At 36.7% G+C, this 19,363-nt stretch overlaps 1 non-coding gene across 1 annotated transcript; it reads right to left on the bottom strand.

Moving 5' to 3' along the window:
• Positions 1-1,518: 1,518 nt before the first annotated feature.
• LOC127691783 (small nucleolar RNA SNORA17) lies at positions 1,519-1,648 on the bottom strand. Its single transcript, XR_007979363.1, has one exon. It is a non-coding gene; the product is annotated as a small nucleolar RNA SNORA17 (small nucleolar RNA).
• Positions 1,649-19,363: the final 17,715 nt, after the last annotated feature.

Below are 19,363 nucleotides of genomic sequence, written 5' to 3'. Positions count from 1 at the left end.
TTCATATTTTTATTCACAAAATCTCTGCAACTGTGATGCTTCTTTACACTGAAGGAATAATATGCTCATAAAGTTCAATATGTATAGGCATCCTGTTGTGAAAATATGAAAATTGTTGATATTTTTGTCAGTCTGGTTTTCTTTATATGGGAGAATTGATAATCCAGTTTTGGTAATCAATAGCATCTTCTGTAATATTCAATTAGAGTGTAATAGTCTGAAGGACTAAAGAAGACAGTGAGCAGTTTTCAGTTCCTAGAACTTAAGCTAGAGCCAGAGAAAGGGCAGCTTGAGGAATAGCCTCTGTGCAGTGTTTGTGGGTATAATGATTCAATCTATGCTGTCTCTTCTCAAGGGAAGCAAACAGAAGGACAGATTTTAAACCCAAAAGCAGCTCAGAGGAAAGCAAAGCAGCCTGGTAATGGCCTTCCAGGATCTTTTTATGGTCTTTTTTAGTGTAATCTGTGGGATTTCCTAAAGGCAACACCTAAATCATGGACCTGTGAAAACTGAGCTCATGTTTCAACAGAAAAAAAAAACATATTTTTTCTTATTAACTTTCAATGGCAAAAATGTAAGACATCTGTTCACAGTAAGTGTGTAAATTACCATCCAGGTTGTTAGATTTGCTGGCTCATCCATTATACACGGTGAAAGAGGTAAGCGGACAGAGAAGGTATGACTAATCATGACTGTCATTCACCTTGCAGTGTTATATTTTTATTAAAGATTGTATTTATTTTACAGAATTTGGTAAAACAAAAATAACATCTGTTACATAAATATCAGATCAGCAAGATGCAATCTACCAGCCTTGCATATAGACTGCATAAGTGTATGGATTTCTATTAAAAAATCTTGAGTATATGAGGAGCTATTCCTACTATTATAACTATCAGTTAAGTCCTTCAATATCATTAGGACAACCTTCCTTATAGTTGCAAGTACTACCTTTATGTTAAACTTGACTCCCAGTGGGAATACAGGATGTCACAATGGCACTGAGTAGCATTATTTTCTAGTCACACCTGTTTGTTCCTTACAATCCTTGTGACTACGGTTCTACCTCTCTCCATGGTGTCTATGTATTTCTGATTTTCTTTCCCTTCTACTTCTCCATCACTTATTTGCTCTGCTCCATTGCACCCGTAACCTCTCTCACTCGAGTTCATCTCTCAAGTACCATGTCCTGCAGCTGCATTATGGTGAATAGCAGGAGTCATCTAAGGTATGGTCTGATTTCACAGTGCTTCCTTGGACTTGTGGTCATTCGAGGTTACCTCCCAGTTCAGGGCCCATTGAGCTGATCTGGTCGTCATCTGAGGATCACTCCTTGACTGGTCTACACTTATAAAGAACCTTCTGCTAGGGTTCTCTGTCTGGGACCCCTTCTGCTCAGGACTCATAGTGGTCCCAGGCAGGGTTCTAGTAGTCTTCAGTTTGCTCCCAGGACTGAGAGCTTGTCCATGCCTGCCTGGCATCAGACTGGAGGTTGATTCAGGCTCATTTTGTTCAGAGATTGTTAGGCTAATTATCATTCAGGTGTTCACAGCTCAGAATACTGAACACAGACATAAATGCTCTCCTCTCTGTGCACCTATGGAAGCCCAGATGATACAACAGCCACACCTGTAAGGGGCCTAACAATGCCTATTTTTTGACTTGAGCCCACCTACTTGCAATCCCCTTGTTGTAGCTTCTCTGTTAGCTGAAATTGCAGTTCAGCAACTCTAGGTTCAACCCTATACTACCCTTTTATCTTGGCCATTGTTATTCTTCATATTCCTTATACCAAAGCATTTATACTTAACCTGCCATGACACTAAGACAAAGATTGCATTTTAAATTTTTTTAATTAATTGTTTTTTTTTTACAATCCATATTTTATTCGCTTAGATCTCCATCTACTCTCCAGCTGTTCCACATCCCATACCTCCACCCTACGCCCTGTCTCCACATGGATGTCCCCATTCCTCACCCCACCTGACCTCTAAACTCCCTGGTGCATCTTAACTGGTTTGAGTTTTGAACATGAATTTTAATCAAATATTTTAGATTTCTTTAATTGCATCAAATAAAGATTTGTCTTATTCTTTGCATATTCATGGTATTCACAAATAGTTGAAACACAGGTCCACATGTAAATTTACAATCTATAATTTCTTTCTTCAAAATGTCAGTTTTATAAATCTACTAGATTGATGGCTAGGGTTTTGTTTTTGTTGTTGTTGTTGTTGTTATTGTTGTTGTTTTTGAGATCTACTACATATAAATTATGTTGCCAAAATCTGGGGACAGTTTACATTAGAAAACAATTTACAGATAGTCTTTTATATTTGATATCATATCCATTCAGTTACAGTGATTTAAATATAATCCTATCATTTTTCTGTGACTGCAGGTTCTTTGTGAGTAGTCTAGGAGCCTACATACCCATGTTTCTAAGAAGAGTTTTAAAAACAATTTTTCCACACCTGTCTCATTGTTTACCTTATAAAAAAAGCATGAGGCACTCACGGCATGTTTGCATATTTCTTTATTTTTTTTTCTTTTTTTCTTAGTGATAAAAGAAGCTTAATTCATTTTTTTTCAGTTCAGTTGTAGGTTGCATATCAGTTTAAAGGAACTAGTTAGTATATTTAGCTATTCTTAGCATTGAGCCTCTTCAATCTGCAATCAATGTTTAAGTTCTCATTATTTATGCTTAATATTTACAAATTTTATTGGGAATAATAACATAAGATGTTCAGTGAAAGATAGTGAGTAAACGGTCAAGGTAAGTTATCCATAATATCACCATGAAGGGTTCATTAGAAGAGGAGGAGGAGGAGGAGGAGGAGGAGGAGGAGGAGGAGGAGGAGGAGGAGGAGGAGGAGGAGGAGGAGGAAGAGAAGTAACATACGCCAGTGGTTTCTGTCAGTGGATTCTTCGGGAATTTTTCTTGTTCTATATATTTTTATAAAGGAGGAAAAGGAAATGTTGCTCAGTGGAGATATGTCTTGTCATTCATGCTTAAGTAAGGAAGCCGAGATCCTGGGTGAATGTAGCTGTCTATCTGTGACCCTTTTGGTGGATTTCTTTCTATGCGGGACTGCAACCTTTTTTATTCAGTGCTAAAACTGGACAAGAGAATACTAATGTGGAAGGTTATTTAAGTGGGTCATTTGATCTGGATTCTTTCTAATCCTGTCTTCTCTCTATAAGAACTAATAAGAATTATTCTCCTCCAACTCAGACAGCCCGTCAATTATTACTCTCTAGTGATCCCTAGGCACAAGGCTTCACAAGCAGCCTTTATACAATATTCATTATTTTAAAGAGAAGGCTTGCAATGCCCTATGCTTAAATGTGATGGTGTGCAGGATGCAAACTCTACAGTTCAAACCTAAACTCAACTCAGTACTAACTAGAGTTCTGTTTATCAAGTCAAAGCAATGTACGTAAAAATGAAATGCTGTTCCTTGGCTTGTTTCAATATTTTAAGTCCTCTGTCAATAGATGCCAAGAACAATTAAATGTGATTAACTCTGACAGTATTTCATTAGCCAAAATACCCATGAGGGAGAGACTAGTGATGAGATTGTTTGTACCACAGTTTAAAAAAAGATCAGTGGTGCAGTCCTAGAAAGAAAAGCAAGTCAGTTGTGATGGCATCTATCTGTAATTCCATCACTTTTAAGGCAAAGGCAGAGATATCAAGGGTTAAGCCATGTCTTGGTTACATAACCAGGTTAAAATTAGACATGGATACAATATATCCTGCTTAAAAATAAAATTAAAACACAGAAATAAATAAGTCAATGAACAAAAAAGCAGCACAATCTGAAAAGGGCTCTAAGGTCGTTTCCATAGAGTCCTTTATCATAGACTCCAGGAGATATTGTACAGAATGGATTGGAACAAACATGGAAATGGACTTTAGAATGTGACTATGTCAACTGTGCTCCCTTTTTGTAAGACCCAAATACACTTCTCAGTCTTTGGGGATTGGGTAAACATGTTCTTTGAAAACAAATGTATGTGAGGGTATAATTGGACTTGTGTATATTGTAGTTTTTTGTCCAGAAGTCACCTTTTGCTATTATTTCTCAGGAGCGATTTATTTCACTTTCTGAGACAGAGTCTCTCTTTTTCCTACTGGGATAGCATTTCACCTATTAGGCTTAGCTGAGAGGGCTGTTGATACCCAATTTGGTCCTTATGATTGCAATTTGAACACTTCACACATACCCTTTTTACTAATTAATTAAATGATAGGTTTTTTATAGTGATGTTAATTAATAAAACATAATAACTGGAAATCGCTACAAACTTCATATGTGATATTTCTTTGTGGTTGCAAAGTTTTAGTTATTCTTGAAATTGAAGAATGTGCATTAAAAAAGAAAGAAGTTCTGTGATTTGTCTTAAAATATCATCATTTTAATTTTGGGTCATGTTGTCTTTCTTATTTTCTCTTTCATTGAAAATAGATTCTTTCTCATGCAATTTCTTCTCATAATAAATTTTGAGAATGTATTCCCACATTCTCCCCTCCCTCTACTACTGCCAGTTTCCCATCTTCCTTCTTTTCTGGATACACTCCTGTGCTGTCTCATATTAGAAAACAAATAGGCTTCTAAGTGATAATGAAATAAAGCAATATATAGCAAAATAAATTTTAATCAGATATACAAATGCTGACACTTTAGAATTATATAATATAAACAGAAGAAACATATCTCAAGAGAAGGCAGAAGAATCAAGCACCCATTTTTTGCACAAAACAACAAAAATAACAACAACGAAAAAAACAAAAACATTAAACTGCAAGTCCTAGTATCTACAGAGAAGACCTGCTGCAGACCCGTTCATGTCCCATGCATACAGCATCAGTCTTTCTAAGTTCATGTGAACTTTGATCATGTTGCTTAGGAAGGCTTCATTTCCTCAATATCTTCTATCTTGTCTGGTTCTTCCATTTTTTTACCTCATCTTCTGAGGTGTTCCCTGAGCCCGGAGGGCAGTGATTTGGTAGAGCTGTCTTATTTAAGGTGAGTCTTACAGTATCTCTCACTCTCTGCAAAAACTATTCTTTTACAGTATGTATTGGCCTTTCCTTCAGTCTCTGATACACTCTTTGTCCCTGTATTTCCTTTAGACAGGAGCAATTCTGGCTTAATTTTTTTTTGAAATGTATAGGTGGACCCATCCCACAACTGGGGGCTGTGCCTAACCTCTGGATATGGTCTCTACAGGTTCTCTACCCCCTTTGTTGGGTATTTCAGCTAATGCCATCCCCATTGTGTCCTGTTTTGATGAAAGATTTGGATAATGATTTTTTAATTGGTGCATTTTAAATCAATTCTAAACTATCTGTACTTATTTAGAAGTATAATCTCTGCATGTAGACGAACCCTAAGTTAGAGTTAAAAAAAATGGAAGGGATGTTCAGATAAGACCTTGCATTGCTAATATTTAATAGTTTTATAATCAGAGAAATTATGAGCAAAAATGCTAATTATTTTGAGTCAAATTTCGTAACGTTTGAATCTGTTTTTACCGAAACACCAATCCTGATTATTATAAAAGATTAAGATTTTCTAAAATAAAGGTTCCTTTTAAATTTTTATTAAATATTTTTGTGTGTGCATGTGTGTCAGTGTACCTGTGTGCACATGCCGTCTGAATAGTGGTTGAGGCCAGAAGAATTTGTCATAACTCTTGGAATTGGAGTCATAGGCACTTGTGGCTCCACCTGAGGAATTGGAACAAAATTCTGGTCCTCTGAAAGAACACCAAAAGCCTCTTTTTGTTGAGTTGCCTCTAGAACTCTTGACATAAAGACTGCACTATTATTTAAAATCAGTGACCAGGAATTTGAAAGAACATGGGTGGGTAAAATCAGAAGCTTTGAAGGGAGGAAAGGGAAAAAAATGTTGTAATCTATTATAATCATATTTTAATGTCAGAAAAAACCATCAAATGTAAACAAAGAATTTTGACTATTCTGTGCACATTGATCCATCTCTGCTTAAGTTGAAACAAAGAGTAGAAACCCCATACATTTATTTTATGTTGTCATTGAGTTATAATAGATGTTATTATATTAATATTAATTTAATTATGAATAAATAATAATTGTTTCCTTACAAGCACAGATGTGATTTTATTGAAAGAGAAACAGTGTTTTAAAGCAAATATTAATAATACAAATTAAAATAGAAAAATTTAAGATCACATTTAAATACATATCAATCACTATTTCTACACGAATCTATTAAAAAATCTTGTCAGTTTTAATTTTTTTGAGAAAATAAAATGTTCAATCAATTCAGATTCAAATTTAACTTAATGTACAATGTCTGCATTACTTGCTTCCTATTACATATTCCCTCACATTTCACTAGATGGTGCTATGTATTAAAGTTAATATATTTTGGTCTGTACTGAGTACTTCATCTTCATGAATAACTTCCTCTAATTATCTTCTTTATTGTGGTTTTGATGGTAAAGCAGGAAACTACTATTCCATGACTGTTCAGGCTATGTTTATGGGTATTATTTATGGAGAGCACTAGTAATGCAAACATCACCACATAGTGATGTGAACGCAAAGGTGAAACAGGACTAACATCTTTCCCCTAATAGGACTATAGAAGATCCTTAATGATGTGTGGCAGTTTATTAAGTTGGTCAAGGTTAACTTGCACCCTTTCCTTTATCATTTCTTTTTAGTGGCTAATCAAATTATAATTGATATATTCCACCTAATTTTTTTCAAGAATATGTAGTAATTATTGATGTATACCAATTGACCTTGCAGAATGTACCTAATAAACCAGGAGTGTATGTCCGGGTCAGGTATGTATGCAGACTCTTCTTTTCAATGTCTTTCTTAGGGCCTAGAGAGATAGCTCATTAGCTTAGAGAACTTCATGAATTTGGGTTTGTCCCCAGAACTCAGGCTGGGTAGATGACAACTATATATGACTACAGTTTTACAATGTCTTCTTCCAGCCTTCGTCTCTCTCTCTCTCTCTCTCTCTCTCTCTCTCTCTCTCTCTTTCACACACACACACACACACACACACAGTGTAGGTAAATACAGATAATCAGGTACATATAGCATAAATCAAAATGAAAGACAGAATTACATATAATGAATGTTTTCAGGATATATTATTGAGATCTTTGTCAAAGATTAAAAGAATTTTTTTTCAAATTCAGGAAAGTTGAAGGTTACTTCTTAAAAATAGTCTATTTTAAAGCAAGCTTTAAAAGTCATTATTGTTATTGTGACCGGAGCTTAGCATGACTGTCCTCTGAGAGGTTCTTCCTAGCTGCTGACTGAGTCAAATGCAGATACTTAACAGCCAAGCATTGGACTGAGGTCTGACACCGCTATGGAAAAATTAGGGGTAGGATTGAAGGAACTAACAGGGATGGCAACCCCATAGAAAGACCAACACTGTCAATGAACCTGGATCCCTGGGAGACCCCGAGACTAATCTGCCAACCAAAGACCATACATGGGCTGGTCTGAGGCCCATGGCACATTTGTAGCCGAGGACTGGCTTGTCTGGCCTCAGTTGGAAAAGCTGTTTGCTCTGCCTGTCCTGTAGAGACTTGATGCACCAGAGAAGGGGGATGCCCTGAAGAGTAGGCACCCTCTCAGAAGTGAAGAGAGGGATGGGGTGGAGAATTCTGGGAAGGGGGCAACATTTGTAATGTAAATAAAATAATTTAAAAAGTCATTGTTTTAAGGCACATTTGTTTTAATTCTGACTAATATGCCATTACATATCATAAAGTACTGTGCCACTTTTGGTTCTCAGATACAATGTTTGTAAAATATCCAAGAAGATACTCATCCTGTCATCTGCTTGCTCTTTCTAAGTTTCTGCCTGGGGTCACCTCACACTGATGCTATATTGGCCAGTTTTACATTCATAGAAAAACATCCTTATATGTGTGCCTTCTAATTTCCCCAAGTTGTCTCCTATACATATCTACTTTTTAGAGAAAAAGTATTTTTCCTTGGTTTATTAATGGTCATTTTTCAAAAATCAGATCTGCAATACATCTTCAGGCCAAAAGCCTTTCTGTGTTACTACAACAGAGAAAGCAGCTTTATATTCTTCATAGTGGCTGTAAAAATCTGATCTGCAAGAAATTGATTCCGATTTTCATACCTGTTATTGTTTTTGAGTTACCTGTTTGTTTTGTATTACATGCTTTGGTAATTTATGCTTCAAAACCAGACTTTGAGTCTTATCTAGCCTCATTTCCGATGTTTACTGACATATGAGTAATCGTTTGTGATTAAAAGAATAAACATAGTAAATGGAATCAGGGAATGGAATGTGAACATGGATGGTTGTTTATGTTAGTGTAAAGTAAGTTTTAATTAGAAAATACTCGATAGGTGCCCTTGAGAAGGAGATGCTTCCGGTTTGGGTTGTTTGCTTCTTTTTTACTAAGCTTTTTGCTCTTGTTGTTTAGATTTGATTTTACATCATTTCATATTCAAATTACTTTATTTAGGAGACTTGTTTAAGTATTTATTTAGTTCTGCATGTGTGAGTTTCCATATAAAAATGATACAAATGGAAACAGAGATTGATAGGGGATGGAGAGATGGAGATGATCACAAAATATAATGGAGAGGAAAGAAGGGGTTCCAAGGAGTGGGAGAGAAAGGATAGAGAATGAAAGAATAAGAAGGTAAGGATAATCTCCAGACTAATAGATGAAGGAAAAGGAAGAAAGAAAGGTCCGAAGGAAGGGAGCAAGGGAGGAAGAGAGGAAGACAGGGAAGAGGATGGACACTATATTGTTCCTGTTATAACGCAGTTCTGCCAGGAAAGTAGCAATCCATGGTGTAGCATCAGGGCATTCTGGGTATAGGTGTGGCCAGCCACTTTTCAAATTTACATAGTGACAATTTCACAAGAGGGACCCGTGAATTACCTTTCACAGGTAAGCTTTGTCAAGTGCCCAAGGCTGAGGAGATTCTGAATTCTTTCTAGGAAAACTACCAGTGCTGGCTTGATATAGTCACTTTGTTTAACATTCTTTTTTTTCTTTTTTCTTTTTTTTAATTCGATATATTTTTTATTTACATTTCAAATGATTTCCCCTTTTCTAGACCCCACTTCCGAAAGTCCCATAAGCCCCCTTCTCGCCCCCTGTCCTCCCACCCACCCCTTCCCCGTTCTGGTTTTGCCGAATACTGTTTCACTGAGTCTTTCCAGAACAAGGGGCCACTCCTCCTTTCTTCTTGTCCCTCATTTGATGTGTGGGTTATGTTTTTGGTATTCCAGTTTTCTAGGTTAATATCCACTTATTAGTGAGTGAATACCATGATTCACTTTTTGAGTCTGGGTTACCTCACTTATTATGATGTTCTCTAGCTCCATCCATTTGCCTAAGAATTTCATGAATTCATTGTTTCTAATGGCTGAATAGTACTCCATTGTGTAGATATACCACATTTTTTGCATCCACTCTTCTGTTGAAGGATACCTGGGTTCTTTCCAGCTTCTGGCAATTATAAATAGGGCTGCTATGAACATAGTAGAGCATGTATCCTTATTACATGGTGGGGAATCCTCTGGGTATATGCCCAGGAGTGGTATAGCAGGATCTTCTGGAACTGAGGTGCCCAGTTTTCTGAGGAACTGCCAGATTGATTTCCAGAGTGGTTGTACCAATTTGCAACCTCACCAGCAGTGGAGGAGTGTTACTCTATCTCCACATCCTTGCCAACACCTGCTGTCTCATGAATTTTTAATCTTAGCCATTCTGACTAAGGTGAATCTCAGGGTTGTTTTGATTTGCATTTCCCTAATGACTAATGAAACTGAGCATTTTTTAAGATGCTTCTCCACCACCGAAGTTCTTCAGGTGAGAATTCTTTGTTTAACTCTGTATCCCATTTTTTAATAGGGTTGTTTGGTTTTCTGGAGTCTAAGTTCTTGAGTTCTTTATATATATTGGATATTAACCCTCTATCGGATGTAGGGATGGTGAAGATCTTTTCCCAATTTATTGGTTGCCGAAACGCCCTTTTGATGGTGTCTTTTGCCTTACAGAAACTTTGTAATTTTATGAGGTCCCATTTGTCAATTCTTGATCTTAGAGCATATGCTATTGGTGTTCTGTTCAGAAACTTTCTCCCTGTACCGATGTCCTCAAACTACATAAACAAACTCAAAGAAAAAAACTACATGGTCATTTCATTGAATGCTTAAAAAGCATTTGACAAAATTCAGCATCCTTTCATGCTTAAAGTCTTGGAAAGAACAGGAATTCAAGGCCCATACCTAAACATAGTAAAAGCAATATACAGCAAACCGGTAGGAAGCATCAAACTAAATGGAGAGAAACTTGAAGCAATCCCACTAAAATCAGGGACTAGGGAGCGCTGCCCCCTTTCTCCTTATCTTTTCAATATTGTACTTGAGGTACTAGCTCGGGCAATTCGACAACATAAGGAGGTCAAAGGGATACAAATTGGAAAGGAAGAATCAAACTATCATTATTTGCAGATGACATGATAGTCTACCTAAGTGACCTAAAAAACTCTACTAGGGAACTCCTACAGCTGATAAACAGCTTTAGCAAAGTGGCAGGTTATAAAATCAATTCAAGCAAATCAGAGGCCTTCCTATTCTCAAAGGATAAGCAGGCTGAGAAAGAAATTAGGGAAATGACCCCCCCTCACAATAGCCATAAACAGTATAAAGTATCTTGGGGTGACTCTTACCAAACATGTGAAAGATCTGTATGACAGGAACTTCAAGACTCTGAAGAAGGAAATGGAAGAAGACCTTAAAAAATGGGAAAACCTCCCATGCTCATGGATCAGTAGAATCAATATAGTTAAAATGGCCATTTTGCCAAAAGCAATATACAGATTCAATGCAATACCCATCAAAATCCCAACTCAATTCTTCACAGAGTTAGAAAGAGCAATTCTCAAATTCATCTGGAATAACAAAAAACCCAGGATAGCTAAAACTATTCTCAACAACAAAAGACATTCTGGGGGAATCAGTATCCCTGACCTCAAGCAATACTACAGAGCAATAGTGTTAAAAACTGCATGGTATTGGTACAGTGACCGGCAGGCGGATCAATGGAACAGGATTGAAGATCCAGAAATGAACCCACACACCTATGGCCACTTGATCCTCGACAAAGGGGCTGAAAACATCCAATGGAAAAAAGATAGCCTTTTCAACAAATGGTGCTGGTTCAACTGGAGGTCAGCATGCAGAAGAATGCGAATTGATCCATCCTTGTCTCCTTGTACTAAGCTCAAATCGAAATGGATCAAGGACCTCCACATAAAGCCAGACACTCTGAAGCTAATAGAAAAGAAACTGTTAAACACTCTTTTAAAGGTTTATTATACAAACCCATAAAAATTGCACTGTTCTCAACTTTGGTCATCATAATTTCTTTTAGCTGTTGATAACAATCAATACAGAGCCTCTAAGGAGCATCTGAACTGTCCAAAGTGCTGAGATTAATTGACTGTGAATACTAAATCATAAGCATGGTATCAATGTCAACCTTCTCTCTCCCAAGACTTGAAAAACATATCAGAAAAGTGGGGGAAATTTACACAGCTTGGAAAATGGGTTGTGGAAGTGGGAAACTGTCCTCTGGACATGGAATGGCTGATAAATACCTAAACCTAAAGAGGGTAAGATTGCTAATTCTAATGAACTTTATAAAATAAAACTCAATTCACAAAAGAAATTTTTCTCCTAAGTCTATATTCTTTACATTGAAATTACATACACGTAAATTGTAATCTGTTGATACTGGAAATAAAATTATCATAGTTCCAACCTTCAAAAAATTTCAGCCCCCATTACAGTTGTTGAGGGATCACCATGGATGCTGAGCAGTACATCTGCTACATATGTGTCAGCGATCTACTTTGCCCCAGCTTGTGAATACCCTTTGGTTAGTGGCTCGGTCTCTGAGAGCTCCTAGGGGTTCAGGTTGTTTGATTTTGCTGCTCTTCCTTCCTCCAACATTTCTTTAAGAGTCTCTGACCTCTGTCCATCATTTGGCTGTATGTATTTGAATCTTTTTTCTTCTGCTGTTGGGTAGAGCCTCTCAGCGGACAGCTATGCTAAGCTTCTGCTTGCAAGCATAGCAGAATATCATTAATACTGTCTGGTATTGGTGCTTGCCCATTGGATGGGTCTCCAGTTGACCTGGTTATTGGTTGGCAATTCCTCCAGACTATGCTCCATCTTTGACCTTCCCTTTCTTTTAGAGGGGGTACATTTTGGATTGAAAGTTTTGTGGATGAGTCTGCGAATGTTTTTATATCTTGTTCCATGAAGTTCTCTGAACTGTGCAGGGAGATATTGGAGGTGTCTTCTTTAGGAATGATAAGAGGTTCTCACTGTCTGGACTCTGTATTGTTCCCATCTGCTGCAAGAAGGTCATTCTCTGATGAGTATTTTGCTGAAATCAGTGCTTTCGGATTTTGTTTGCATATGTGACTTATCTGTGTGTAACTGTATGTCTGTATGTATTCCTTGTACTCTCTTCCTCTCTCTCTCCCTCTCCCTCCTCATTTGTATTACCATACTTAGGTTTGTTTTGTTTTGTTTGCTTTTGTTTTTGTTTTTTACATGAATATTTGCTTTCTAATGGACACATGTAAGTTTATAGATTTGGATAGATGTGAATGAGAAGAATGCCTGGGAAGAGTTGGGGAAGGAAAATAACCATCAGAATATATTATATGAAAACAATCTATCTTCAGTAGAATTACTATCATAAAGTCATATGGTGTTGGGGCTCTCATATCAGCTGGTGTATACTGCCTGGTTGATGATCTAGTTTCTGAGGACTGCTGTGTCTGGGTTTAGTCAGAGAACATGCAACTAACCCTCAAGATACTGGAGGCTCCATGGAGTTTAGAGCTCTGGAGGGATGAGGGTCTGGGGGGACATCCCCATGAAGACTGGGGGGGGGTGGGGAGGAGGTATGAGATGGGGAACATTCAGAGTATATACCAAGAGGGGAAATAATAAAAATATATTTAGAAAAGCAGCAAAAAAGAAATATATGCTATATCTTATCTCTTTTACTTATACTTTTCTGAAGACATATTTAAGCATCTTCAGAAAAGCTTGTCATTATGAAGTTGTCTTTCCTTGCTCAAAAGCTTAAATCACTTGACCACATTTGAATTCTCTAAAAAGCTCTGGAGTTATAGAAGAGTTTTCAGAAGTATGAACAGTTTGTTGTTAATTCTGCATGCATGTGTTACAGGGACAACACATTAGAGCCAAGTATGTCTCCCAGGGTCCCTACACTTCATATTTCAAACACAATGCCGACCCCGTATGATTTACATGGTCTGAGACTTTCACATTTTCCTTCCCATAAACCATGAACTCAGACTTGACTTTTCAAACATCAACTCATCCAGTGTGTGTATTCCAAAAGACACAGATCTACTATTCCCAGTTCTCTTTTGTAATTGGCTGATTTAGTACATTGTATCTAAACATCTTGAAGATCTTTTAAAACATCCTGTTCTATGTTTGCCACAGGCAAATTGGAGGAAAGCTAAAGTTTACTCAATATATTAGATATAAAACTCCTAGAATTTCAGCAAACAAACTTTCAAAGCAGTTACTTATAATAACCCAGCTAGAAGAACTTAATTCATGTAGAGGCAACAGCTTTTGGGATAGCCCCTGCTCCAGTTGTTTGGGACCCACATGAAAACCAAGCTGTACATCTACTACATATGTGTGGGGAGGCATAGATTTATCCCATGTATTTTCTTTGATTGGTGATTCAGACTCTGAGAGCCCCAAGAGTCCACATTAATTGATTCTGTTTGTCTTTCTCTGACATTCCTATCCCCTTCAGGGCCTGCAATCTTTCCTCCTACTTTACCATAAGGGTGCCCAAACTCTTCCCACTGTTTGGAAGGGGCTATCTGTATGTGTCTGAGTCAGCTGCTAGGTGAAGTCTCTCAGAGGACAATATACTCCTTTCTGCAAGCATAGCATACAATCATTAATAGTGTTCAGGATTGGTTCTTGTTAATTGAACGAGTCTCAAAAACTGGGCCGGTTATTGTTTGGCCATTCCTGTAGTCTCTGCTCCATCCTTCTGTTCTTGCCTTTTTTGTTCTTTTTTTCATGTATGTAGGACCTATACAAATAATGGTTGAGTGTTCCTCAACTGTCCTAATGCTGCTACCTTTTAATACAATTTCTTAATATTGTGGTGACCCCCAACCATAAAATTATTTTGTTGGTAATTCATAACTATTAACTTTTCTACTGTTATAAATAATAATGTCAAATACCTCATATGCAGGATATCTGATATATGACCCCTATGAAAATGTTGTGCCCCACAAGTTGAGAATTCGTACAAAACATGGGATGATTTGCTCAAATGTAAGTATGTGCAACACATGAGTGCACAGACCAAAAGAAGGCATCAGATCACCTGAGGCTGGAATTCCATGAGCCACCACATGATTGCTAAAATCTTCCTCTGCATAAGTAACTATTTTCTTGATCAATGACTCACTTTTCCAGTCCTGGGATTTCTATTTATTAAGCTGAAAAGAACCCAGATATCCTTTAACAGAGGAATGGATACAGAAAATGTGGTATATTTAAACTATGGAATACTATTAAAAACAATGAATTCATGAAATTCTTAGGCAAATGCGTGGAACTGGAGAATGTCATCCTGAGTGAGGTGACCCAATCACAAAAGAACACACATGGTATGCACTCAATGATAAGCGGATATTAGCCCAGAAGCTTGGAATACCCAGGAAACAATTCACATATCAAATGATGCCCAAGAAGAAGGAAGGAGAGGCCCCTGGTTCTAGAAAGGCTCAGTGCAACAGTATAGGGGAATTCCAGGTCAGGGAAGTGGGAAGGGGTTGATTGGGGAACAGGGGGAGGAAAGAGGGCTTATGGGAGTTTCAGGGAGGGGGACATCCTGGAAAGAGGAAATCATTTGAAATGTAAATAAAGAATATATGGGGGGGGGAGATCAAATACAAAGTAAGAAAAAGTAAGGCACGGATTTTAGTTAATGTTTGAATTCTTGCTCAGTAACTACATCAGATGCCTTCCTTTTCATACACTGAACAAATTGTCCTAAAGTGTGCAGGTTACAGCACAGAGGACATGATTATTGTGCTCATGATTCCGACCTCTGATCTCAGCAGCTCACAGCACCTCCTGGCCATTTACAAAACAGTGATTAGGAGGATTTGCAGATAATGTGTTGCCTAAACAAGCCTTCACAAGGAAGACAAACAGCTTCTCCTTCTCGGTATTCTTGCAAAGACAAAGCATGTTTTCAGAGTGGATGAGAATAAGAAACTTGGCAAGTAGAATCTCAACCCCTGATCTATTGAAGTAGTGGGCAAAGAGAAACATATATCAAGACTGAGATTAGATCATAAATTCATATGTAGCTTAACTAATTATGAGCTTTAAATTTTTAGTCATTGAAGATGTAAAAGTGTTTCAATTAACATGTTTTGTATGGGTCATACTTAGTAGATATAGCTTCCAGTTTCCTGGGTTTATGTGTTTTCTGAGTGTGTAAATGAGTCTCTCATTCTTGTGTTTTTCCTTTTGCTCTGTTTTTTCCTAGTGGTTTGTCCTTTCCAACTTTGAGTTCATCATTTTTTTGTATTATCTTATTATAATTTACTGTGTTATGTTTAAAAACAAATAATGAATTTATTATTAATGTGAAGTATAATTAATCAAAATTAAATTTGACCATATATATTTAAGCAAACAATCCTCAATTTCAACTGTAAAGTAACAATATGCTATCAAATATACAATTGTAGCTTAAATATATTTAAAGAATTTTAATTCCATGGATATATTTAATACTTTTATGTTTTTACACATTTTAGTCATATAAAAGTTTAAAATTCCCATTTACATGCTTAAATTGTTTTTATAAGATTTATTTATATAACATACATATTTGTTTGGCCTATATTCATGTCTATGTGAGGATGTCACATCCCTTGGAACTGGAATTACAAAACAGTCGTACACTGTCATGCAGACTCTGAAAATTGAATCCAGGTCTGCTGGAAAAGCAGGCAGTGCTCTTAGCTATTGAGCCATCTCTCCATACAGAGGCTTAAATTTTTAATCAAACAGTCTCCTCTAATCTTTAAAAAGGCAAAATCATCCAAAGCCACTGTACATTTTATTAGTATATTTATATTGAATTTTGTTGTTCACTGCTAGAAAATGCTGAAAAATATTGTTTCCTAGGAAATGCTTCGTTGTGGTAATGAAAACACAGACATGAAATCTAGGAAGAAGAAATGGTCTTGTAAGTGAGATATCATGATTTCTACTGAGTTTGGCTTCTTGATTCAAAGAATCACAATTAAGAAACACCTGCATCTGAGACACACAAACTTGGAACTTGGCTATGGCACTTAGAAGAATATATATATATTCCAATTATAATTGAGGAAAACTAAGGACTGAACGTCTGACTTTAAAATATCTCATTAATATGGTATCACTTCAATAGTAGCCATTACTTACAAGTTTTATTTTGAAATTTCTCCATGAAGCAGAGTGAACACATGTTTATTTCATGAATCTTCAGGGGCTGCTAGCGAGGGAACATCAGTTTACAGCAATTCAAGTAGTAGCAAGATTACACTGAAGTTTATAATTTTATAAACTGTTGTATGCCATACCCTGAATCCCAAAAGCTGTGTGGTTCACCTAGGATTTGTGAAATATGCAGTGTCAGCTGTCAGTAGGCACTGGTGCTATGTGAAAAACCCATTTCATACAATTACTTTTCAGTGTCATTCCTTATCTCTGATTATAATAGTTGATTGCTATTTCTTCTTAAAGAAACAACTCATTTGTTCTTAAAATCTTGACAAGATAATAAACTGCTATCGATGGGTTGGCAACATACATTTTAATTATTTATCAATTACACTACATACTTTTTCCTAAATTTGGCATTCAACTGCAACAGAAGGTGAGTCAAAGAAAGATATAAAGGTTACCTGATGGGCAGTAATGGCAGGGTCCAAAAGGAGTAACAAAGCTTTCTAAAAATCAACCTGACAGACTCCACAGATATTGTATCCTCAAGTGCTCATTATGTAGATGACTGTAATTTGTGTGGAATTAAGTTTAAAGAAACTGAAATGTAGTGCCATTATGTCCACAGAATTTTCTAGGGTTTGAGAAAGTGTTTAAGAAATTACATTTCTTCTTTTCAGTGCACACTTGGATTTGTTTATTAAAAAAAAAAAAACTCAAGAAGAAAGCAACAAAGGAAAGCTTGAGTACCCTTTGAAATTAGACAACTCTCTCCTTTAGTCCCTGTGGATTAATTAATTGCTGACTGAAGTGGAATAGGTCAGCAGAGCATCCAGCAAGTAAACATCAGGTTAAACTGTACACAAGAAAATTATGTCCTATTAATAAAGATAACAGATGAAAAAAATATATATACCCCTCAAAAATCTAGAAATATATTTATTAGATTGAGAGAAGACTTGGGCTAATACTTCCATAGTCTGAGAAGAAGGAGAGTTCTATGAAAAGATAAACAAAATCAATACAATATTTGTGATTAAGAAGATTAACTTCATCTTTGCTGCACATTTATAAATGTATAGATTAATATTTAATCAATATGTTTGAAGTAGAATTACTATGGCATTTTTGTTGTGTTTTCTTCACAGGTTTAGCATAGGCAGTCCAGTCTCAACTCTGTAATTGTAAATGTCTTGGCTGTTGAAAATCATTGATATGATCATGTTATTATTGTCTGCAAAAAAACCTAATCAACAAGGAACAATAAAGTTTCTGAGTGCCAAAAAAAAGATGATTCTGTAGATAAAATGCTTGCTATTACAGTGCAAATCTTGAGTTCAGAAACTGTGGAGAAATCACACAGTATACAGACATAAAAAGTGGTTATTCTTTACGACTGCAACTGCATTAAGGCACATTAGTTTTAGACATAGCATTCAAAAGCATTTAAAATGAATTAAATAGAACTAGGTTGTTAGCAACAGTAGTGATTTTTTGCTTTTGTTGTTTTATTTTAATTTTTGAAGATGACTTTTGTGATTTTGACTGTCCTGTACCTACTACTGTACCTACAAAGTTGGCCTCAAATTCACAGAGACTCATGTCCTTCTCTTGAGTGCTGAGATTAACTGCATGTGACATTAACACCAGGCTTACAACATTTAAACCTGAATTTAGTGGTGCAAATATCTTTGGAGTAACCAGTTTTTTAAAATGTTAAGTCATTTTTTTTAAAGAAAAACTGAATTTCAGTCTTACTCCATGACATAGAGCCCATTCCAAACACTACTGTTATTAAGGAAACTTTTATTTATATTTGGGACTGATATGGGTTCTCACCACTATTCAAAGTTTTTGCACACACACACACACAGCCCATTACAGAAATCAAGAAAAATTCAGAGAACAACAGACTATAGGGTGCTCAAACACAATAAATATACCTCCCAAACTGCTGCCACAACTCTCAGGAAATACATATATGTGGGTCCAGAAAGTCTGTAAATGCTAAAGGTGGGACAAAGTATCCACTTCTAGGTACTTTTCTTCTTACTGTCATACATTGTCTTCAATATATGACAAAGAAGCTGTGACTATGAATCTCAGTAATATGGTTCTTTAAATCATTTCCCTATTTCAATAGGTACAAACAACTATTGGTCCTTTAATAAGGAATATCAGTCTTCTTTGAGGAAAAGATTATCCAATCCCAAGTGTCAAGCCCTAAACCCATGTACATATAAACAATAATAAATGAATACCCCCACACACACAATTTCTACCAATTTTATCATATGAAAGAAATGTAATATTTCCTTTTAAAGCATCACATATTTTGCTTAATACAATGATTTCCACTAACATCCATTGCTGTGAAAATGTATAATTTTATTTTTCTTAATTTCTTCAGAAATTCAAGCATAAAGATACCACATTTAAAAAAATCCATTCATGATACTTCCGGCGGCGGCAGCAGCGGCGGCGGCAGTGCAGCAGTGGTTGGTCCAGCTGAAGGGCCATCAGCAGTGGAACCAAGGCGACACAGGGTCCAGTTAGGCCCTGCGCCCACGATCACTGACCTTCGCTGAAGAGCCGGGCGGCAAGCAGCTGCAGTTGTGCGGCACCTTTCCTGCACGGAAGCCACTTCAGAACTCGGCCTCCCACCAGTCAGGAGAAGTGCATCCATCTTGGTTCCGGACTCCAGGGATCGGACAGACTGAGATCCAGATCAGCCTGGGCGGCAGCAC

The sequence above is a fragment of the Apodemus sylvaticus genome, chromosome 8 (assembly GCF_947179515.1).
Source record: "Apodemus sylvaticus chromosome 8, mApoSyl1.1, whole genome shotgun sequence".
Lineage (NCBI taxonomy): Eukaryota > Metazoa > Chordata > Mammalia > Rodentia > Muridae > Apodemus > Apodemus sylvaticus.
This window is presented reverse-complemented; position numbering and strand designations above follow the sequence as displayed.